This window comes from Marmota monax, unplaced genomic scaffold (genome assembly GCF_021218885.2).
Source record: "Marmota monax isolate L192 unplaced genomic scaffold, Marmota_monax_Labrador192_F-V1.1 WCK01_AAM20220418_F8-fsc00084, whole genome shotgun sequence".
Lineage (NCBI taxonomy): Eukaryota > Metazoa > Chordata > Mammalia > Rodentia > Sciuridae > Marmota > Marmota monax.
This window is the reverse complement of record NW_026694575.1, coordinates 7130139-7153376: the sequence shown is the minus strand read 5'-3', so window position 1 is coordinate 7153376 and position 23238 is coordinate 7130139. Positions and strand designations below refer to the sequence as shown.

The 23238-nt window shown below is 57.1% G+C and overlaps 1 long non-coding RNA gene across 1 annotated transcript; it reads right to left on the bottom strand.

Moving 5' to 3' along the window:
- Positions 1-7790: 7790 nt before the first annotated feature.
- Positions 7791-21383, bottom strand: LOC124077121 (uncharacterized). The gene is made up of 3 exons (XR_006846530.2): positions 20803-21383; positions 17003-20341; positions 7791-8687 (listed from the first exon to the last, which is right to left on the bottom strand). It is a non-coding gene; the product is annotated as an uncharacterized LOC124077121 (long non-coding RNA).
- Positions 21384-23238: the final 1855 nt, after the last annotated feature.

Genomic DNA, 23238 nt, shown 5'->3' with positions numbered 1-23238 from the left:
AAGGAGGCCAGGTAATAATGATGAGGGAAGGGCGGGAGGGACAGGGCCCCAGGGTCTGCAGCCTGGCACAGGCGGGGCTGAGACAGTGCTTGGTGGGCAGGCGCTGTTATCTGACACTTGAGGTCACCATGCTGAGGGACAGGCCGGGTACCACCCTGCAGCCCCCTTGACTCACTGCCCCCTGAGAGGCCCTGACCTGAAGGTGAGTGGGGGTCAAGAGGGCAGTGTTGTCTTCACAGGAGGTCTTTATGGGATGGCATAAAATGTGTGCCTCACAGTGACCAGGGATCAGGAGGACAAACTGGGGTGAAGGCCAGCTCCATGTCTGGCATGGGACTCGGCATACAGTAAGCACTCATCCATGCATGAGGACACTCTGGGTGTCCTCACCTGCACCAGAGTGTCTGCTCCTAGAGGAAGGAGGGATGGATCTGTGCCCCCTGGACCCCCAGAGCCAGTAGACAGTAGCTGGCACACAGTCGGCACTCAATGCTTGCTTGCTGAAGTCCTGAGTGAATCAGTTACATAATCAGCTTCTGTAACAGCCCCGGGAAGATGGCGCTGAAGCCTGAGTGCCTGGTTCCCTGCTTGTTGCCGCAATCTGCCCTTTCCCCACTCACCCTGCGCAGCCCTGGCAGGCGGTGACCACACAGCCTGTGACGGACGCTGGGTTCCTGCTTCTCAAACAGTCCCTGGCTGGCGGAATCCCCGGGGCTGGCTCATCAGGGTGAGCTGATGACCTGGGGTGCTGCGTGGTTGACTTTCCCGTTAGCAGAGCCCTGGTCAGCAGGCTGGCTGGACCCCGAGGCTCCTTTGGGGAAGGGAACAGAACGTGCTGCCCAGGGAAGAGGGACACAGCTCAGCCCCTGTGAAACAGGAAGTGGGCCCTGGCCTGTCCCCCACGCAGTCTCTTGTTTGAAGCTCACATCTCTCCTTCCTCAGCTACCCTCATCCTGGGAGGTCCCAGGGCTCTGCCGGGAGGCTAGAAGGTCAGTGAACAGCTGGCGCCAAGTTCACGGACAATCTAACAGTAACGGGCCACAGAGTTGCCTAATGACCACCCAGGCCTCGCTCAAGAGCCCAGGCTGTGCTAGATGAATTGATTGCATGTCACGTTCTTCAAGGGACGTCACCAATGACCAATGGCCTGTAGAATCATGGGCACCCCAGCAAGAAATCATCAGTGCATGAGAGGACGAGGCCAGAAGGGAGAGAAGGAACCAATGTGTTCTGAGCCCCTCTGTGTGCCAGGCATGGCTCACGTGTTCCTCACATAAATGAAGTGGGCACTGTGATCCCTTTTATAGATGAAATGTAAAGGCTCAGAGAGGTGGAGTGACTTGCCCCGGTCCACACAGCAAGCATGTGGCAGAGCTGGGATTAGAGCTTGGGCAGGGAAGGTGGCGTGTCCCTGTATGCGAGAGGCAGAGGAGTGTGACTGCAGGACACCAGGCAGGAGAAGGGGACGAGGGCCTGGGAGCACGGTGTCCGCCTTCCAGGCATCCTGTGGCAGGGGTTCCTGGGACCCATGTCTGCTGGCCTGTGAATCTGCCCCCGGAGCCGCCAGCACGCTTGACCACTTGCCCCTGGCTTGCTCGGCTGCCTTGGGAGCTTTGCTCTTTCTAACGTGGGTCCTGCCCCCAACACTTGCCTTTCACTCTGGGCCCAGGGTTTGAATGACTGAGCCTCAGGGTTTCGCACCAGCCGGGGGCGGCTCCAGGAACCCCAGCTTCCCAGTGCCGCTGAAGCAGGGAGCTCTCCCAGTAGCCGCCTCTGCCCCCTGACTAAGGCTCTCGCTCGACAAGGCGACGTCCTATTTTTAAGGCGACCTCTTACTTTTAAGGAGCCCAGTCATTTGGTTTAGATCCTGTATTTGTTTTAACGACCTGAATCGTTCATTTTTCTACTCTGAACCGACTCACTCGTTGCCACCTCCTGGTGTGGGATCCAGCCCTCCTCTCGGGGGCCCAGCTCCAGCCACCACCTTGTCACCGTTGCCACCTTGCTCAGGGGAGAAGTGACCCCCTCCCCCTCTCCCTGCCGCCCATCGAGTGTCTACCATGTCATCATCCACACGGTCATCATGGTGATGTCCCACCAGCCAACTCATGCCACTTCCTGCAATCCCCACTGGATCTCTGAGGAACTAATTGTCATTCCCATTTCCCAGACCGTGGAACGGAGCCCCGGAGAGTTCAGTCCGTACTCGGGGTACAGGAGGTGATCAAGGTGGCCGAGGTGCTGAGCCCGCTGGCCAGCCTCCAGGGCCACTCCCTGAGGGGAGTGTGGGGTCCCTGAAGTGCCTTTGGCCCTCCTGGGGACTGAGGTTAGATATCTGTGGCTCCAGGGACCTGCGGCCCCAGGGAACGTCCTGTTCCCTGTTTGCCTAGCGCTTATCTGGAGACAAAGCGGGTGTCCTGTGGGAGGACACTGAGCGATGGCTGAGGACTCCCCGTTCCTTCCGTAGTGGGGACCTTCACACAGTTTGGTGTCTCTGCAGCGTCCAGTGCTTGGTAGTGACTGATGCTCAAGGAATGACGCAGGGCAAGGCGCGGCCTGAGGAGCCCAGGTGCTTAGTCTCTCGCTGAATCTTCTCTTCCGAAGGTTTTTTCTGGAGCTCAGGACAAACGCCCACAGACACGGGCTCCTCATTGCTTTTTTTGAGGTTGAACTGACCGAATCCTCAAGGGAAGGGCTGCATGATTCACTGGACACATATTTAAAGACCTGTGTCGCGGGCCAGGCCCGCCTCAGGGGCCAGGGCTCCGCCAGCACAGTCCTCTGGGGTCCACTCTCCCTCCCAGGCCTGCTGGGGGCGAGCTCCCTGGTGCCCCGAGGGCGGGCAAAGCTGGAGACTGGGGAAGCAGGCCAGAGACGGGTGACGGCCCCGTCTGGTCAAAGGGGACCAGGAGGGAAGACATCCACGTGTCAGCGCTCGGACAAGGGCATGGGAGCCGAGGGGAGGCCAGGACAGGGCTGGCTCGTCCCTCAGGAACAGCAGCAGACGGGCCTGTGGACCTTGAGTGACCAGAAGAGCAGCTGAGGTGGGAAAGGCCTGGGATGATGAGCACACAGTGGGGTCGGTGCGGGTGACAGTGACGTCCCTGCCGCTCTCTCTGGAGCATCTTCCCTCACTTCTGGAAAGGCCAACCCTTCATTGTTTCCTTTTTCCTGATAATCCTGAGCCCGGGACGCGTGGTCTCAGAGGGTCCTTTGTCACCAGCATCTGATTGGTTTGGGGGTTTGGTGCTGCAACGCAAGTGTTAGAAAGACCCCTGGCCGGGGAGGCAGTGAGTTCAGTGGTCAGGCCCGGCTCCCAGACCAGGCTGCCTGGGCTGCAGGGTCGACCTGGGTCAACTGGAGTTTATGGGCCCAGTCCACACCCAGCACTGCCCTTCTGGTGCCTTCCCTGAGCATGAGCAAGAGCACCCCCACTTTTGCAGGTGGGGAAATGGAGGCCCAGGATGCTGAGTCAGGTGCTCACGCCCACAGGGTACGTTGAACCGCAGAGACCCACAGGTCTGGGGCTTGGGAGCTTCTTGACTGCTGGATTGGTCCAGAGGGCAGGGAGCCCTGTCCTGCCTCTTGTCACGGGCGAGGATGAGACTCGGTCATGGTGGTGCTGGACCAATGGCAGCAGAGTCCTCTAGGCCAGAACCAGGCCCTCCCCCTCACCCTCTTTGTCCTCCTCCTTCTCAGCTTAATGATTAAGAGCATGGACCCAAAGTCAGACCGCCGAGGTGAGCCTCTCAGCTCTGCCATTTATGGGCTGTGTGGCCTTGGCAAGTTACTTTACCTCTCCGGGCCTCGGTTTCCTTACCTATCAAATAATTCTGTTAATAGCAAATGATAATTGAACCCCAGCACAGAAGAAATAGCATATGGATGCTCCTTGACTTACAAAGGGTTCGTGTTTCAATAAAGCCATCGTGAGTTGAAGACACCATTAAGCCGCAATGCACTAGTGACACTGCCCCTCCAGGTATCACGGAGTGGCCCAGCCTGTCCTGCACGGGCTCATCCACATGGCCTGCCGATCATTTGAACACGAAGCCTGCTGCCCAACAGACGCTGCACGTCTCGTGAGAGTGATGGGACTCCACACACCACACTCCCAGTGAGCAACCCAACAGCGGCCTGGGCACCTTCTGCGCCTGTTGTGAGTAGGACCCTGGTGAGTCGGGCATAGTCTGTATGGATCTCAGAAAGCCTGATGTCAACTTCCTCTTTCCTTGGATTATGAAGGGGGGGGTATACAGAGAGAAACCCCCGGGAGGGAGCATGCCGTTTCCAGAGCTGCAGGCAAGAAGGGGCTTTTCCAAGAGAGACGTCAGAGTCTGTGGTCTTTACAAACGGAGCTCAGAAAGGGCGAGTTAGTTGCCTGAAATCTCACAGCCAACAAGCAGCAGAGGGAGGATTTGAACCCGGGCCTGCCATCCCAGCTCGTGTCCTCGATCCTGATGCCATATGGCCGGTCCTGGTGGTCATGGAAAGATCTAGTGCCTGACCCTGCGTTGAAAATGGAAATATGAGTCAGCAGCTGTCCCCGGGGAGCCAGAGGGGCAGAATGTTCCGCCAGATGCCGAGGAGCAGCCGCCAGCTCCAGAGTTTCTTTCATGCCGAGGAAAGGGAGGAGGAGAAGGCCAGGAGGACGGTCCACCAGCAGAGCACAGCCTGGACCGGCTGCGGCTGGCAGGCGACGTCCCGGCTCACACATCTGGCCTCTGGAATGCCCCAGAGGACGGCTGCGTTTGTGCAGCTCCTTGCAACAGGCGGCTCCTCCAACGCAGGCCTGCCTGGCGCTTGGCTGTTTGGGACCCGCCTGGCGGGAGCCCACCCACCAGGCCTCTGGAGATAAAGCAGCAAGGGACACCAGGCGCCAGCACAGACGGCTGGGCGGCCCAGGCACTGGTGGTTTCCTCATCTTGGAGTGAGGACCTGGTCACCCCGGCAGGGCCCAAGAAGAGAGAGCGTGGCCAGTGCAGGCCGGGGGGGGGGGGGGGGGGCAGGGGGTCTGGTCGATGCTTGCTGATCCACAAAGGAACCAGTGGGCGTGAACCAGTGGGCGTGCGTTACGGTGTCCCCAGCAGCTCTGACCTGCAAGGGTGGGGGTCCATCTCCAGCCTCCACTGCACTCCAAGGGGACACGGTCCTTTCTGGCCCCTTCCCAGGGCCACGCGGAGCCTGCAGAGCAAGGGCAGCTCGGCCCCTCTGCCTCTCCTCCTATGACGGGTCCCCACCTCACTTGGGGCTCGTGGCTCTACCGGGAAAGTTGGGGGCTGGCCAGTGTGACTAAATGAGATGGGTGATTCACACCCATCCCCAGAGGAGTGAGGCCCAGGTCTCCCCGCGGCGCCCTCTGCACACGGCCCCGTCCCGGGTCAGTGTGAGTCAACGCCTTCCAGAAACCGACTCTCACTCTGCCCGGCCCTTTCCTCTGCTCCTGGAGGAACAGGTGAGCGTCAGAGGGAGGGTCAGGACGAGGTGGCATCTCCAGGTGGCCACCGGGAGGAGAGGGCCCGCCAGGCAGCCCCAGGCCTCCTCACCAGTTCTTTTTCGGCCTGGCTGAGGGCAGGGCCTGCGGCCTGCAGTCCAAATTCCTTACCCCAAAGTGGAAAAACAGCCCACAATTCCACAATCGGCGGAATTTTACAAAGTCTCCTTGATGATGTAACTTGCCTGCGACCCACACCACGCTCTCCACACGACCTCGTTTCTTTATCCGCAAAATGAAAATCTTCCTCTGGAGCTGGTGAAATTATCTCTGCAGCAGCGGAGGGCGAGGCCAGGGAGTGGACTGCCACTGGGACAAGTCCCTACACGGTCCCCACTGTCTCCATGAGGGACCCACATCAGATGGCTCAGGGACCTCTGGGACTTTGTTCCTGTAGGAGCCTCTGTTTATTTGGAAGTCAGGCCTCAGAATTCAGAAGTCCAGAGTGACCACACAGGAATTCTGAGTGGTGGCTGAGTGTCACAACCCCGAGCTCATGTCCCTGAGGCCTGGCGGAGACACAGGTAGAGAGCAGAAGCAGGATGTCCCCAGGGCTCTCATCTCCAACTGGGTGACTGACGCTGAGTCACTTCCCCTCTGTTTATCAGTAAGACAGAGACTATAATTCCTGTCTCCTGGGGCTATAGGGCCTGGGCAATGCTTAGCGGTTAGGGGCCTGGCTCCGGGTCCCTCCCCATCAGCTGCTGTCCAGCAGAATGTGGTCGCCTCACAGTGGCACCTGGTCATCCTGTGGCAAGGCAATCGCAGTCCGACCCAGAAGGTAGCTGAGGAGATCACACTGGCTCGTGGCTGGGGCATGGTGGCATTCAAGGACCCATAGGAACTGTGACAGAGTTCCCTGAGGTTGGTCTCTGGCATGCAGCAGATGCTCAATAAGCGCGAGCTGGCTGTGTGAGGACCCTGACACCATTAATGCAAAAATAGACCCACAGAGCGCTAGCCACCAAAGGGACAGTGGAGATCAGAGGCTTCTTTTAGGTCATTTTCTTATATTACCAAGGCGGGGGGGCCCAGAGGCAGAGAGGCCCAGCCTCAGGGAGGCCATGGCCAGGGGCAGGCAGGGCCAAGACTGAAGCCTCTGTTTCTCCAGTCACAGAGCTTGGCACCTGCCCTCCAGCAGATGGGTCCCTTTAGAGCGAGGATGCTCACATGTCACAAAATATGAGGGGCTTCAGACTGGTTCAAGTCATCTGAAAAGATCCGGAGGGAGTTCACAGCAGCAGGGAAATGCCAGTGCCTTCCAGAAAGCTCCTCTGTGAGTCGAGGTGACAGGTCTGCCCCGGGAAGCCTCCCCGTGTTCCGCTGGGGCCGCCTCCCCGCGCTCCGCAGCCCTGCGCGGCCCTGCGTGGCCGCTGCCCTGCGACCGCAGCACACGGAGGCATAAGAGGGGCTGAGGAACCTTCACCAGGCCCCACAGCAAAATCCCTGGTGGGGCTGGGACTTGAACCTGGACCAGGTGGCCCGGAGCCTGTGACCATGCACAGCGGCCTGCTGTCCCTTTTCCTCCTGAGAGTCACCTCCTGCTGAATCACATGGTCTTACTTCCGGGATCTCCTGGTCTGGTGCACAGCCCCGTGAGGCTCAAGGGGTCTTGCCCTGAGGCCAGCACTTAGTAGGACATCGTTTTCTCACCACATTCTGAAGCCCTCTCTGTCAGGGTCTGAGCCCACTGGACACTGCAGAGGGAGGTGGCCTAGTCCAGGCAGGAGTCACCCTGCCCTCAATCTCTCAAGTACCGGAGGTGGGCAGGGTGGCCACGTGAGGGACATGGCTGGGATAGTCAGGGATCCTGGTCCCTCTGTGCCCCCAGGGTGCCTTGGCCAGCACTGCCCCTCACTGGGCCTCAGTTTTCCTCACCAGAAGGTGGGGGTCGGGGGAGGGGGTCAGTAGTCTCCAAACAACTGCCATGTGACCTCCACTTGACAGCTGTGACTGGAGCCTTCCAGGGACCAGCGGCTCGTCTCAGGGGTAAGGAAGAGGCAAAGCGAAAATGGAGACCAGACCCAGCGTTGGACCCTGGGACCCTTGGGTCCTGCATTTCTGTGACCCTGCCCCTCTGGGTCCTGAGGAGTGGGACACACGGGGTTAACGGGTGCTGGCACCCTGGCAGAAGCCTCAGGAAGTACTGAGGGGACTTCTAAGAAAGGGGAGGCAGGAAGGGACACATTTGTCCTGGCTTCAGGGACTGGGGGCCGGAGGTCAGCCTGGCTCCCAGCCCAGCTGGCTCAGATCACATATGAAGCCTTTCAGGGCTGCGTGGCTCTCCTTCCAGATCCTTCTCTGGCCTGCCTCTCTTGGCCCACCCAGGGCAATGCCCGAGCTGAGGCCTACGGTGGGGCAGCTGTGCTGGGAGGAAGGCCCTGGGCTTCCTGGGGGACTGTCCTGTGCTCTGAGGATACCGTCGGCCTCCATGTCAGGGTCAGGGGATATGGTGCTGCCCCTTTCTTGGGAACCCTGGTCATTTGACCTAATGGCCTTGAGCCCTGGTATTCTTACCTGTGAACCAGGAAACACCGTCTGCTGCCTGGGGCAGGTGAGGCTTACCTTTCCTTGCGCCTGGCCTGGTGCAGGAACCCGCTACCCAGCTCCATGCTGCATGGGGAGCATGGCGGGGCCTGCTTGGTGCTGCTGGGGATGGCATGGGGTCACTGGAGCCTTCCTGGGCGTCACCTTCACTTCCCAGAGTCACCTTCAGACCACAGGCATTGCCTGGCCTTGCTGTGTCCACTGTGGTGGGTGGAGCCCCTGCACGCTGTGGGCTCCTGAAATTCAGGGGTCTCTGCACCTGGGACCAGAACCTGGGCCTCTGAGCCTGGCCTCCGTGTTGCCACTGGCAGTGTGAGATCCCCACACAATGCTCACGAGCACCTGTGGCCCCGCGTGGGGTCTGTCCTCGCAAAGCAGCAGTCCTCGGGAGGGCTCTCAAACAACCAGAGGAGGGCCTGGTGGCCGGGCCTCAGTTAGGTCACCAGGATGACCTGTAAGGATGACCTGTGACCCGGAGCACCAGCCAGCCACCCCCTTCTGCTGGCCCTGACCCATCCCAAGGCCTCTACAGTAACTCCCAGCTTCTTGGTCACTGTGGTCACTTTGGGGTCCAGGGACGCCTGAGGGGCTTCAGCTTCCCAGGGCTCCACCTTGGCTTTTCATTGTTGAGGCACTCAAGTGTTTCCTGCACAGGTAGAGAAGGGAGGGTCGGTGTCAGCGCAGGGGTCTTCAACAGCTGGAGACCGTTTCCGTTATTTCTGACTTGAAATGATCTGCTCCCGGGTAGCGCCAGCTCCTCCCCAGGCACCTCTGGAAGCCCCGTGTGAGGTTGCTGGGACCTTGCCAGGTCCACACATGTCCCACCCGCTCAGTGACACGCACTGAAAGCCCACTATGTGCCCAGCCCTCTGCAGATGCCCGGACTGGCCACCTCCCCTCGAGCGCAGGCTGACACTCGGATCAGGACTCCATCCCTCACTGTGCAGGGAGGACTGGGTTGTCCCCCAACCCAGGCCTCCACAGGGCGAGTTGCAGCAGAAGCTCTGGGGGGGATGCAGGCGCAGGGGTGCGCGTGTCCCAGGGCGCAGCCGCGGCTGAGCCCCTCTCTGGCTTCTCCTGGCGCTGGGAACAGGAGCGGGGCCCTACATGCAGCCTGCTGCAGGGTCCACCTCACCCGGTGGAGGTGAGGGAAAGTCAGGGACAGGTCAGGGACAGTTGAATCATCATGTCACAGCCTGGCTCTTCCTCCTGGGGTGGGTACTATGCCAGCTAGGAGAGGGCTTGAGGTCTCCCTCTGTTAGTGAAAGACACCTGTCAATCAGGGAGGTGTACACCAGGGACTCTGCAGTGTCCTGCCTGTGAAGAGCCACCTGGGGCTTCCTTGAGCAAGCCAGCCAGGGGCAGCTCTGGTGTCCACTTCCACCCAAGGAGCTCGGTGAGCTTGCACCAGATCTGGGTCCTAGGGGCAGCGGAGTGTCTACGAGTAATGCTGCCCACATGCGTGCTTGTGTGTGTCTTTGTGTCTGTGTGAGTGAGGGTGTGTCTGGCTCGTGTTGGTTGGTGCGTGTGTCCCTGTGTGTCCCTGTGTCTGGTCTGTGTTGGTGCATGTGTCCCGTGTGTCCCCATGTCTGGCCCGTGTTGGTGCGTGTGTCCCCGTGTGTCTCTGTGTCTGGCCTGTGTTGGTGTGTGTGTGTCCCTGCATGTCTCTGTGTCTGGCCTGTGTTGGTGTGTGTCCCTGTGTGTCTCTGTGGGGGGTCTGGGGAGCACTGTCTTTTTCTCCTCGTGTCCCTATTATCAGGATGATATGGCCCGTGTCAACAAGTACCTGCTCAGCAAAGGACCTGTTGGGGAGGTGGCCTCTGCAGGTCCTGTCCCTGTGTGACTGGGTGAGTCCATCCTCCAGGAGGAAGGACTCAGAGCCCAGGATGGGGCCCTCACCTGCACCATCTGCCCTCTGCCCTCAGCCCACCTGTCTGTGGGAGCCCACCCAGGGCCTGGGCTTGCTGGCCTGGGTCCCCACGGGCTGTGACCTTGGGCTGGCTGTTCCCCTCTGGACGCGCAGGTGCTCAGGGATCAAAGAGCAACCATGACACTGATCAGTGGGCTCAGGGCTGACTGTGTGTCACTGCAGAGGACTGTGCTCCGGGAGGTCATCTTCTCACACCCAGATGAAGTCAGCACAAGCCACGGCCCTGGCCAGGCCTCCCAAGCTGCCCTGCTGCCCTCAGGGAAGCCCAGTCCTACCTGAGCACTCCCTTGGCCACTCTGCCCTCTGCCTGGCCATACTGGCTCCTCCTCCTCCCCCCTCCTCCCTCCTCTCTCCTCCTCTCTCCTCCTCCCTCCTCCTCCCTCCTCCTTCCTCCTCCCTCCTCTCTCCTCCTCCCTCCTCCCTCCTCCTCCTCCCTCCTCCCTCCTCATTCCTTCCCTCTTCCTCCTCCTCCCTCCTCATTCCTCCCCACCCCCCTCCCCTCCCCTCCCTCCCCCTTCCCCCTCCCTCCCCCCTCCCCCTTTCCCCCAGAGCATGTTTTTGTCATCATCAGCTTCATCAGATTCTCCAGTGAAGGTTCCGGTTCCTACATCCTGGCCTCCTATTTCCCACCCTGCGGGGCTTTTTCAGGAGGAGCTCATCAGCTCCCTTCATTCCTTTATGCACAGGATGCCACCTCATTATATTAAACGTCCTGTGCTGTGGCGATGATATTTCTGGTTTACTCTCACGTGATCTTAGGACCCCATGGAGGCGAGAAGATGCAGTGCCCTGTGTCCTGGGGGCCCCTGGCTTTCCTTAGCTGGGCCAGCCTTGGCCAAGCCTCCCGGGCTGGACTTTGCTCTGGGATTCTGAAGGTGACGCGAGGCAGCGGGGAGCCCCTAGTCACCTGGCTGGCCTGCGTGCTGTGCCATGGTGTCAGGGCCATTCAGGCTCCATGCAGAGGGCTCCCAACTCCAGTCACAGCCTCCTGGCTCAGGTGTCACCTGAATCCCAAACAGAACCTTGAATTGTGCCCCACCCCATGACCCCCTGGGGAAAGGGAAGGACAATCTCAGGAGCCTTTGCCAGAAAGAGCCTGGTGGCTTTGTTTTTGATTGAGCTCTGGTTTGCTCTTCCACCCACATCACCTCCCAGCTATGGGTCCTCATCCCTGAATCCAGCTACCTCCTTAGGAAGAACCTGTCAGCCTCAAAAACATTAGATGGGTGCTTGGCCTGAGTCCTGGGCCCCCGTCTAGAATTGACAGAAGCAACTGTCCAATCAGCTCCCCGTACACGATCACAGGAAACTATACCAAGACCAACAACAAAGGGAGGCCCCAGAAGATGCCACTCCAGCAGGAGGAGATCCTAAACAGGGGCTTACAGCCCCAAGTCTGCACACTGAATCTTGCATGAACACGCTGACACCAAGCAAATAATTTTGACCATAATTATTTGACTCTCTTTTAAAATGAATAGCCATGATTGAGATATAAAAAATAAATAAATCAGTCTCCTAGATTGAGTGCCATTAATACCATGAATGTTCTCAGATATTCATCATTCATGGACAGGATAGAGACTCTGTGCCATAAAAAATTGAATCTTGAACTGAATCTTTCTTTCAAAACTGGCTTTAGGGCTGGGGATGTGGCTCAAGCGGTAGTGCGCTCGCCTGGCATGCGTGCGGCCCGGGTTCGATCCTCAGCACCACATACAAACAAAGATGTTGTGTCTGCCGAAAACTAAACAATAAATATTAAAAAATTAAAAAAAAAAACCCTGGCTTTATTGAGGTCCACTTCTGATATTGTCAGATTCACAGTAACCAGTATAAGTCGGGCTTTCCCACCCCAGCTCAGGGCAACCACCGGTCTCTTACCGTCCAAGTCGGCCTTTTCTGGGGCTCTCCTGCAGGCGGGAGCGTGTGACGGTGAGCCCTTGGGTCTGGCCTCTGTCTCTCATGAAGACTCTGAGGTTCCTCTGAATGGTGGCGAGTGCCAGGGGCTCGCTCATTTTCCCTGCTGGATGGTGTTCTGGTATCTGATGGGCCACACTTTGCCTGGCATGGCTGACGGACAGTTAGGTCCTTACCAGTTCCTGGCTGTCACACACAGAGCTGTTGTCCAGGCTCTGGTGGAGTGAGTTCTGGTGCCCCGACGGTTCTGTGGACTCAAGCAAGTCAATTGCTTTGCCTTCCAGAGAGCCCTGGAAGGACAGTGCATTCCGTTTCCCTGTGGAGATGAGCAGGCTCTGTGAGGCTCCTGAGGTCGTCCTTCAAGGTCACTGGCGGAGTTAGGATTTGAACTGGGCTCAGGGGCAGGGCCACACTAGTTCCCTTTAAGCTGTGAACCATTTTGCATTTTAACTTTTTAATATAACTTAAATAACACTCTACACTGTTAAATTCGCCTTGGGAGTGGTTGAATTTCACCTTCAGTTGTTATGTCCTGTTCTATTTTATTAAAATGCCTCAACTTACAGAAAGCCGCAGGTGACATTACGATGATATTTGTGTTTTAGGTTTTGTCCACAGTTCCTGGCTCTCATCTTCCTCCTCCAGGCAGCCCACAGAAACTCCGGCTTCTCTTCCCTAGGTAGGCCATGGAAACTCATCTTTCCACACCTTGCTGTCTTGGAGCTGGCTATTCAAGGCATGATCTTGTTTGATGGCATCGCTAAGACCCCCATTTTGGAAGGGGTCCTGCCCCATGCTCAGGGGGAAGGAATGCTGCCCAGGGAGGTCAGGAACACTGCACAGACAGCCCTGCTGGGCCCCCAGCCGATGACTGGCACTGGATCAAGCCTTTTTCCACAATCACATTTGGACTTGGCCATGGGTCAATCGTGCCAACGCACAATAGCATTTGAGAGCTGGAGATTTCTGGAGGGTGGAGCTCCTGGAGAGGGCTCAGAGGCCCTGTGACCCTCCCACGCCCAGCCCTGTGCGTCCCTTCTCCTGAATCCTTTGCAACATCCTTCACATCAACTGGCAGCTGTACAGGGTTCCCAGGGTTCTGGGAGCCCAAAGAAGACCATGAGAAGCCCGATGTGTACAGGTCAGTCAAAAGCACACCTGGGCTTGCAACTGGTGTCTGAAGTGTGTGGATGGGGCTGGTGGGGGCAGGCTGGGGACCTGACACTGCCTCCAGGCAGGTGTCCACTGCAGAACTGCTTGCTTGGTGTGTGGGGAGCCTGCCCCCCATATGGCATCCAAGCCGACTGTGCCACGAGGGTGGGGCAGAGACACAGCAGAGGCTGAGCTGGGCTTTCTCTGCATGCCTAGGGCCTGCCTTGCCTTTGGGTGTGGGCTGGTGCTGTAGCCTTCCCTCCAGGACATGCTTGCTTTACACTCTGAAGTCACAGAGTCCACGTCACAGGAACCAAGCATTCAGGCTCGTAATGGCTGGTGCTAACAAGACGCATCAGGAAGACCTCCATCACCCCTCTGAGTGGTTTATCAAGAAAACTTAGTGTAGTTCATTACTTTCTGGGGGTCGGAGGAGGAGCTGGGGATTGAACGCTGGGCCTTGCATTGCTAAGTGGGTCTGCTTCACCACTGGGCACGCCTGCTCCGCTTGCTCCATTACTTTCTTAACCAAAAGATAGGACAGCAGATTCCCAGGTCTAGACTCTGTTAGTGACGTCCAGGGCTGTTTTCACACTTCAGATTAAAACAGCCCAGGAGAGCAGGACGGCTCTCCAGAGCATTGGGCTTGGTACATTAGTTACTGGATTGCTGGGACCTCGGTTTCCTCATCTGTAAATGGGGACCATGGGTCAATCAATCGTGGGGGCCGTCTGAAGACTAAAGACTTGGCAGTGGAAAGAGAGCCGGCACCTACAGTAAGCACTGGGTCACGTTGACCATGACCACTGTCTCCCCAACAGCTTCCACGTCACCCTGGGACCCCGTGAGGCCATGCAGCTGGACTCCCCATTTCAGTATGAAAAACTTCAGACATAGGAAAGACTGAAAGAATCCCTCCCATGCACACCCTGCTCCACCGCAGCTTTACTGAGATATACTGAATAGAAATGGTACCTATCCACGTTGTGCAACGGGGTGTTCTGACCCAGGAGAAGCGGTCTCCACAGTCGAGCTGGCAGATCCATGGCCTCACAAGGTCATCTTTTTGTGTGTGTGTGTGATGAGAACACTGAAGACCGACTTTCTTAGGAAACTTGAAGTGTGTGTGGTCACTATGGTGTCATTAGACCCCCTCATCCTGCACACCAGGAACTTGGTGCCCTTTGACCCAGGTCTCCCTGTTCTCCCCCCTCCTGGCTCTGACCACCCCATTCCACTTCCTGGTCCTACGAGATTCCACACACGAGTGTGTGATTCCCTTTCTGAGCCTGGCTTACTTCACGTGGCTCCGTCCTCCGACTCCACCCACATGGCCACACGTGATATCTTGCTGTATTTCATTTATTTCCTGATGGCTGTATTTTCCCCCCAAACCATCCAACAGCAAATAGCCGTCAACATGCCCTCATTGCTGGACACCCCAGCGTGCAGCTCTTGAGAGCAAGGTACTGTCCCCAGCAGCCACCAGGGTCGGTGACGCTAAAAGACCACCTGTCCCCACTCAGGCTGTCTGATCCCACAGAGGACACTGTCTGGCTTCAGATGTTTTGCCAATCTGATGAGGGCAAGCTGTCTCTGCTGTGGTTGTGTAAGTCTCTCTTAGTACCACTGAGATGGAATAGCTTTTTACATGGTCAAAGAGATCGTGCTCATTTTCCCGTGAGTATCTGCTCATGGCTTTGGTCCATTTTGAAATCATATTTTTGGCTTCTTCACCTCTGCTTTTAAGAACGCCTTAATTCCTGATGAGATTAAGGAGTTAGTTACAAATTGTGAATATTTCTGTACAAATCACAAGTTACAAACGTCTTCTCCCATTTGTCTTACGGAGCTTGTAGGCATGAAAAGCTGGCTTAAAAAATGGGCTTTATTATTATGCAGCTGAACTTACAAAGCTTTTACTGGATCGGTTCTGGACTTGGAGTCCTAGACAGACTCAAAACTTTCTTGCTCCTGGTTTATAGAGGAATCCCCTCACGTTTTCTTGTAGAAGTTGTAAGATTCCATTTGAAAACCCCATCTCTGGAGCGCTTGGGGTCTCTCTGGGTTTTTGGTGGGAGGTCTGGATGCACTTTTACTGCTTTCCCAAATGGTCATCCACTGGTCCCCTCGTGGCTTAGCGACGACCCTGCTCCGGCCACTCCAGACGTGGACATTCCCCCTGTGTCCTTGGGTGCTCCTCTGGACCTCCCCTGTGCCCCCTGTTCTGCCTTCCACGTCCACTTTCCCAACAGGCTCGAGGTGTGCGTTCCTGCCTGGTGGCCGACAGGAGGCCGTGACAGCCCTTCTTTAATATTCCTGGCTATTTTTGATTGTCTGTTATTTAATATCAACTCCATAATCAACTTGTTAAATTCCAGGGAAAGAAACCAAACCAAACCAAACAGCCCACCTTCATTCTTTTCTCAAGGACTGTGCTAGACAGTCTACAGACCTGGGCCAAAGGGACATCTGAGGGCAGGCCTCAGGGCACGGAGTCTTCCAGGACAGGGGAGGCACACAGCTCCACTGTGCGTATATACGGGGTCTCTGAGGAATGGGTCCTACAATGGGTTGGATTGTGTCCCCCAAAAGATACACTCAAGTCCTAACCCAAGCTATACCTCAGTCCTACCTCAGAACCTGATCTCATTTAGAAATATGGTCTTTACAGAGGTAATCAAATCACAATGAGCGCATTAGGGTGGTCCTAATCCCAATAACTGGTGTCCTTTGGGGGAGAGGTAGTTCAGACAGACAGATATGCGTGAAGAAATAGCAATCCTAGGGTTGCTGTTTCCGGGTGTGGTGGTGCATGCCTGTCATCCCAGTGAGTCAAGAGGCTGAAGCAGGAGGATTGAAAAGTGAAGGCTGTCCTCAGCAACTAAGCAAGACCCTGTCTCAAAATAAATCCCAGAGCTCAGGAGGCTGAGGCAGGAGGATTGCGAGTTCAAATCCAGCCTCAGCAAAACCGAGGCGTTAAGCAACTCAGTGAGACCCTGTCTCTAAATAAAATACAAAATAGGGCTGGGGATGTGGCTCAGTGGGTAAACATCTCTTGGTTCAACCCCTGGTATCCCCCCAAAATAAAAAAAAAAAGATGAAGGCAGAGGTGGGGTGGCATGCCTGCAAGCTGCCAAGGAAGGCTAGAGACGGCCAGCAAGCCACCAGAAGCCTTGTGACAAGCAGGCATCAGATTGTCCCTGGAACCCGAGGAAGGAGCCAAGCCCGCCGTCCTCCTGATCTCAGGCTTCAGCCCCCAGGTCCCCGAGTCTCCGTAGCTGGACCACCCTGAACGCGGTGCTCTGCTACGGCAGCCCTGGCCGACTAACGCAGGCCCCTGGAGGCCTCTTAGGCCAGAAGTGAGCCTCGCCTCAGCTCGAGGACACCCCAGCACACTGCGCTCTCCTGTCCCTGACCTCAGGTCACCAGGCCTGTTGCCCGCCTGCTTTGCAGTTGGAAGAAGGAGGCTGTGAACACATCAGGGCACTGGAGGTGTGACCTCACTCTCCATGGGTGGCCAAACCCACTGAGGCCAAGGCCAGCGCATGAGTCACTTGTCCACTGTGGCTCAGTGGGTCAGGGGGGCCAGGCAGAAGGCCCGAGTTCGGGGGATATTTCCTTCCCCCTTTCCCTTAGAACCTAGAAACAGCCTCCTACAAGTTATCACCACAAGAAATAGTGAGATGGCAGACGCCCCTCCCTCGTGTCACGCCTGCCTGTGCCATGGTGAGATAAGGACAAGGACTTAGCGGGCAGGGACAGAGCACTCGCTGTGTGCCTTTGGACAAGCTACTGAACCTCTCTGGGCCTCGGTGCCCCCTTGTCTTCTCAAGGGGGTGAGGAGGGCCCCTACCTCACAGAGCGTGTGTCACCGTCACAGGAGGAACATTTGGTCAAGAGCCAGGTCCATAGCAACAGTCATCACTATTCCCAGGAACGGCCCCCAAATAACTTACCCAAAAAGGCAAGGTTGGCCTTCCCAGTTTGGAGTCCTCACCCATGATCCCGAGCACACTGCCCAGAGCACCGCCTCCTGCTTCCCCAGGGAAGAGGTGGAATAAAGTATGACCTCATCTGCCCCCGCCAGCGTTAATTACTGAGCGCTTTCTAATTATGAAAAGGAAATTATATCTCAATTCATACTCTGTTAAAAAAAAAAAAAAAAAAGGAAAAGAAAGAGCCCTCAGAGGCTGTCACTTCTGGGCCAGGCGTCGGCCCCCAGCCAGCAGCAGGGGTGTGGCCGGCCATGGTGGGCAGGCGCGTCCTCCGTCCAGGGCAGCAGCCTGAGTCATCAGGCCCTGCTGCAGGTCGGGCCTCCGGCTCCTGTGCTGTCCCCCTGTGTGTGTCCAGCCAACCTTGCTCTGAGTTCTGTGCTGGGGACCAAGAGGCAGAACACATGTCCCTGCTCCCTGGCCAGGGGGAGGGACACAGTCATCACGGGGCCTGGTCCCCGCGGGGAACCCTAGGGTGGCTATTTCCACACACATGGACCCTCAGCAGGGACTTCAGGGCTGTCACTGCTCCCAGTTTAGGGGAGGGAGGGGGACTGAGGCCCCACGAGACAGGAGGGAGGCGGGAGGTGACAGAGGCCCGGTGCCCAGAGCCCCTGTTCTGTGTCAGCCTGTCCCAGGCCCTTCCCTGGTCCCCCATGTTCTACCTGGGTGCTAGGTGCAAAGGGGCCTGATCCCCACGGGAGCGTCATTGGCCAGGTGACTTTCCCACCCTGGGCCTGGCTACCTTGCTGGGTTCGTGGGGCCCGGGGTGTCATTGGCTCTAGGGCTCTTTACCAGCCCACACACCACCAAGAAAGAAAAGTGCCACGGCCTGCCGTGTCACTGAGGGGTGACGTGTCCCCACTCCTAAGTCACATTCCCGCCTGGGAACAGCGTGCCTTCCATACAAGGAAACACAGCAGAAGCAGTGACTGCCTTAAACAGGGCCTCACAAGCCCCGAGTGGCTACAGGCACAAGGCTGGCCCTTCCTGATGCCACCAAACCCCTTTCCAGCCAGCTGTGGGTCTCAGCGCAGGTCAGGGGTGAGCAAACTCTGCCTTAAAGCGGCAGAGTGAGTACCTAATGCTTTTGTGAACCACAGTCTCTGTCACAATGCGTGGGCCTACGTGCCGATAAAACTTTATTTATAAGCACCCACAGTTGAATTTCCTGTGACTTTCACTTGTCACAAAATACGAGGCTTCTTTCTATTGTTTTTGCCCCCGTCATTTAAAATGTGAAAACTACCCTTGTGAGCTGTGCAGAGGCAGGGGATGCCTTGGCACAATGGGCTGGGGGCTGCTGATCCTGTCTCCGGGCTCTTCATATCGGCCCTGCAAGAGACACGCGTTTCTTATTCTCATTTTATCAACCAGGCAGTGTCATAGAAGCCACATGCCCAGCCACACACAGCTGGGAAGTGGGCGAGCTGTGTCCAACAAGCTTGGTTTGAAGAACACTGCTGCCCTAAATATGTTTGCCTTTTAACATTTTTTCCTTTTCCTCTTGGTTACCAAAATTACACATTTGAGATTTACAAGGAAGAAAAGGAAAGTAACTCCACCCTCCAGAGATAAACAGTGTTGAAGGTTTTGAAAACACGACGCACCCACACTGACTAGTTCCAATGTTCTGAACACTGTGTGACTTGGGAAGAGTTGCTTAACCTCTCTGAGTCCTTGTCTTTTACATAAGGGAGCTGGATGAGCTTTGTCAGCTCGGCAGGCTCCCAGCCCTGACTGTGGAGATGGTTTGCAAGGATTGCACAATAGCAGCTGGCTCTGTCCTAATGCTTGGGTGTGGAGGGTGAGGTCAGCCTTTGCCAGCCACTCAGGGTAGGCCTGGGTGGAGCTCAGTCAGCCTGCCTGGGGCTACACACTGAATGGCTGTGGAAAGGTGCAGGGACCCTAAGGCTCCAGCTGGGGTCCTAGGAGGCCCCAGGCTGGTTCCAGGCACTGCCCTCCCTACTCAGGGAGGAGAGTGCAGAGCCAGCTGGGAGGCTAAGGCTCTGGCCAGTGGGTGCCTGGCCTCAGCTGGAAGGACTGAGGCCTCAACAGAGCAGGGGGACATGGCTGGATGCCTGGGCCCATCTCTTGAGCCAGAGTTTGGATCTGTGTCTAATGGTGACCAGCTGTGTGACCTTGGGCAGGTCACCCCTCGGGCCTATTTCCTTCCTAAAATTTGAGGTCCATCAGCCCCCCTCAGGGTCTCCCACAAGCTCATGAAAGGCCACCTTCTAGGGCCCGGCATGAGGAAAGGCTCAATAGGCATGAGTTCCAGCCCTTTTTTTTTCTGCTATTTTTCAACATTTAAAAAATCCGACCCTCTCCCTGAACAGAGCGGGTTGCTCCATTGTGGTCCATCGAGATAAAGGAAGCTCAACCCAGTAAAGTCGCGCCACCCTTGGCCATGTGCATGGTGCCTGCCCTGTGCACGCCTTGTCCAGTTACCTGCCATTTTATACTGGACCCCTGGACTGCTCTGATGCTGAATGCCCTTCCCTGTCCATGCCCCACAAGGACTTTGGGTCACTTCCCCCAACTTTGCTCCCTTTCGGCAGGAAGCAGCTTGGAGATGTTGTCACCCGTTTTTCCACAGACATGGAAGGTAGACTGGACCGTGGGGCAATGCAGCAGTGTCCACTTTATGCTTGAGATGTAGCCCTTGCTGCTCGGCCACTGCAATTGATTTTTAAAATGGACATGTTTCTTCCCTTCCTAATCTCAGGGGAAATAGGATTACCTCTCTCCCCATCCCAGGCAGAGTTATCCGTCCTGAGGACACACCCACCATAGGAAGGAAGGAGTCCAGACTGGGGGATGGTACCAGAGGGCCTCAGAAATGACCATCTCCCCAATTAACAAGTGAATTCAACTCCAGACAGAGAACAAGGGAAATGCAGCCTTTGAATCACCTCTTTAAAAGCGCCCTGTTGCTGCTGATGTGCAGAATCATAGCCTCTGGGACAGGAGTCCCCTGTGTTTCTCTTTTGCTAGCAAAGTAATAAACCTTCCTTTTCCTTTTTCTCAAAAAATTCTACCTTTTCACATATTGTGGAACTACTGTGTGCCACCAAAGGCAACAGGTGGGGGACTTGGAGGGGAGAAGACAGTCCCGCTGTCAAGTGAGTGACTTTCACCCTTTCATCCAATCAGACATCAGGAGGAGGTCCTCCAGGCCCAGGAGGAAGATGTGGAAGACACAGGGGAGTCTCCCTGACAGCAGTTCTGGCCTCACGTCTTGTGTGGTGGAAGACCCGATGGCATACTGGCTGGACGAGGTGGGCAGAGCGAGCAAGGGCCCTGGTGGGAAAGAAGGAGAACATTCGAGGAAACCAACCCACCAGCGTCAGCCAGGAGTGGGAGCTGAGGGGGACAGCCAGCCAAGGGAGGACCCCGTGGGGCTGTGGATGGGGTGGGACACAGGGAGCCCCAAGAGGTCCCTGAGCTTGATGACCACCACATGGTGAAGGGGCTGCGGACTCTTGAGAGAGCGCGCGTGGCTGGGGCATTGTCCCCTCTCCTGTGAGCAGACCCAGATGTGGTCCACCCTGGCCCTGTCCTCCCAGTTTGTCTTTGTCCTGCGTGGGCATCATTCCCAGTTTACAGAGGGGGAAGCTGAGGCTCAGAACTGACGAGCTGCCTGCCCACAGGCACCAGGCAGACGGTGGCCAGGTCCGCTTTCTAATCGCCATTCATGGGAGTGCCCCCCCCCCCAGGAGCATGTTGCTCCCTCCCTCCTTCACAGGAAGGGGCTCACTCACCAGGTGTAGCTTCAAGGCCACACACTGAAGGTGGGGAGTCCAGGCTCCTCCTCCTCACCCCTGCAGCCACCAGGCTTATCCCCAAGCCCACTAAGAACAGGGAACCAGGTGAGAAAGGCCCAGCTCTTCCCTGGGTCTACGTCCTCCGATTCATCCTGCTTCTTCCCACGACAGCCAGGCCCACAGCTGTCTTTCTGCCCTGCCCTCGTGGACTCTGGTCTCTCGTCACCTGACTGTGCCAGCCTCTCTCTGGCTCTGTCACATTCAGGGGCAGCGTCCCCTGCTCCTGAGTCATATGGGACCTGGGTAGCTACACTTTTACCATGTCTCTGCGCAGGTGGCCCAATGACCTGTATTGTAGGGGTCAAGGACGAAACTTCCCTGAGCTGAGCTGTCCCACCCACATCTCTGAGAGTCTCCCATGAGCTGGGCCTGGCAGTGACCTGCGGATGCCAGTGCTGGGGAAACCCAACAGATTGGGCGAATCCTAAGGAGAAGGCAGCTGGACCCTGCTTGCCTATACCCACCTCCGGGGCCTCACGCCAGCCACAAGGTGGGCTGCTGTAGGCCCACCCTAAGGACGTGGCCCTGGAGGCTCAAGAGGAGCAGTGAACCAGCAGCAGGGGCTCCAGCAGCAGGGGCTCCAGCCTCCCCTCTCTGCCCTTTCCGACAAGGGGTAAAAGGCAAGCCCAGAGGGCACAGACGCCAGACTCCAGGGCAGGACCATGCTACCACCATGATATTTGTATAAAAAGCTGTCTTTCTGAAAAATTTGGGGAGGGGAAGGCATAATGAATGTTGTTGGTTAAAAAAAAAATGGGGACAAATCAAGTCGGTATGCTGTGAAAAAACCAGCAGCTGACACGGAATGAGTCAACGCAAAAAGTATGTTGAGGTCCTCAGCTGAATAAGTAGGATAAACAAATAAAGAATGTCTTCGCCTTCTTTCTCTCTTTTGAGATACCGGGAGGGCGCAGCTCTTATCTGAAGACTGCTTGGGTGTTTTCCTCGACCTATGGTCAGAGGAAGGTAGAAAATGCCCTTTAACAAAAAGTTCAGTGTCCTGAACTTCTAGAAGAACCCAGGCGGAAAGTTTGCGCCTGCGAGGGCACTTAAGTTAACGGAGGCAAATGCAGAAGTTGTTCTGATCCCCAGAGCAACGACACAGAGTGGCCAGCAAAGCCCCTCCCCCAGGGCAGGGGAGGAAACCGCAGAATGTTCCTGACTCGGCAACCCCAGCGCGGGTGGCGCAATGTTTATGTTTGTGTATCTACTACGTCCATGTCACCGCCGCGGGCTCGGCTGCCCAGGGGCCTGGGGTTGGGGGGAAGGTCCCGCAGGGGGTCTTGCCTGGCGTTTCGGTGCAGGTCCTGGCGACCCGCCCAGAGCGCCGCGGGATGGGGTTCCGAGTTCGGCCTGTGCAGATGGCAGGGGTCAGGGAGTGGCAGGCGGGCCGGCCGGCTCGTGTGGGGGTTGTTCCCAGAGCCAAACAAAGCCAGTGGCATGACCCCAGAGACAGGAACCCGACGCACAGTAGGCGCTCTATCAGCGCATATTTGTGGAGTGAGGAAAGAGATGGAGAAGCGTGTCTGGCTGCCCCTCGGGGGCGCTGTCGAGCTGCGCGGTGGGTCGCCCGGGTTCCCCCACATGTTGAACCCCCGGAATCCGCAGTCAGCCTCGAGGGCCGTCCGATTCCCGGCCCCCGATTCGCCCTTGGCTCACCTCTTCCGGGGACCACCTGAGCAGGCAGGATAGTTTTTCACTAGGGGCATTTTCCTTGCCCGTAGTTAGAAAAGAAAAGAAAAAGAAGGAAGGAAGGAAGAAAGAAAGAAAGAAAAGAAAGAAAGAAATTAAAGCTACAGTATAAACTGGGAAACAGGAAGACGTTTCCCGAACCTCTCCGGCCCGGGGCACTCTGGCCGTCCTAAGTTCACATGTAAGTGGGGACAAAGTCATCAGTCTTCTCTAACCCTCATCTCGGGGTCCTTTCTGCTACCCCCACCCCACCCACCCGGAAGCGTGATGCTGGGCAAGTTGGTCACTTCTCCTTGGGAACCCCAGTTTCCCCACCCCTCGGCGGGAAGACAATGAGAGCAAGGGGCCCGTATTATGCAAAATCGCAGGCAGCCCCTTTCCGCGGGGGTCGAGAAGGAGGTCTCCGAGGCCGGGGAGGGCAGCGGGCACCCGCAGGTGGCACGGGACGCGCCCTCCTAGCCGCTGGCGACCCGATCAGCCCTAGCCTGGCAGCGCGCCGCCTTCTCCCGCGGGCTCGGGAGAGCGCGGCTGGCCGGGCCTGGGGGACGCGGGCGGCTGGGAGGGCGCAGCCGGACAGCAGGGCGGGGGCCGGGGCGCGAGCCAGCGCGCCGCAGCGGACCGGTTTAGAGGCCGATGACGTCTTTGCCTCTGGCTGTGCGGCGCCCGGCCCGAGCGGGGGGG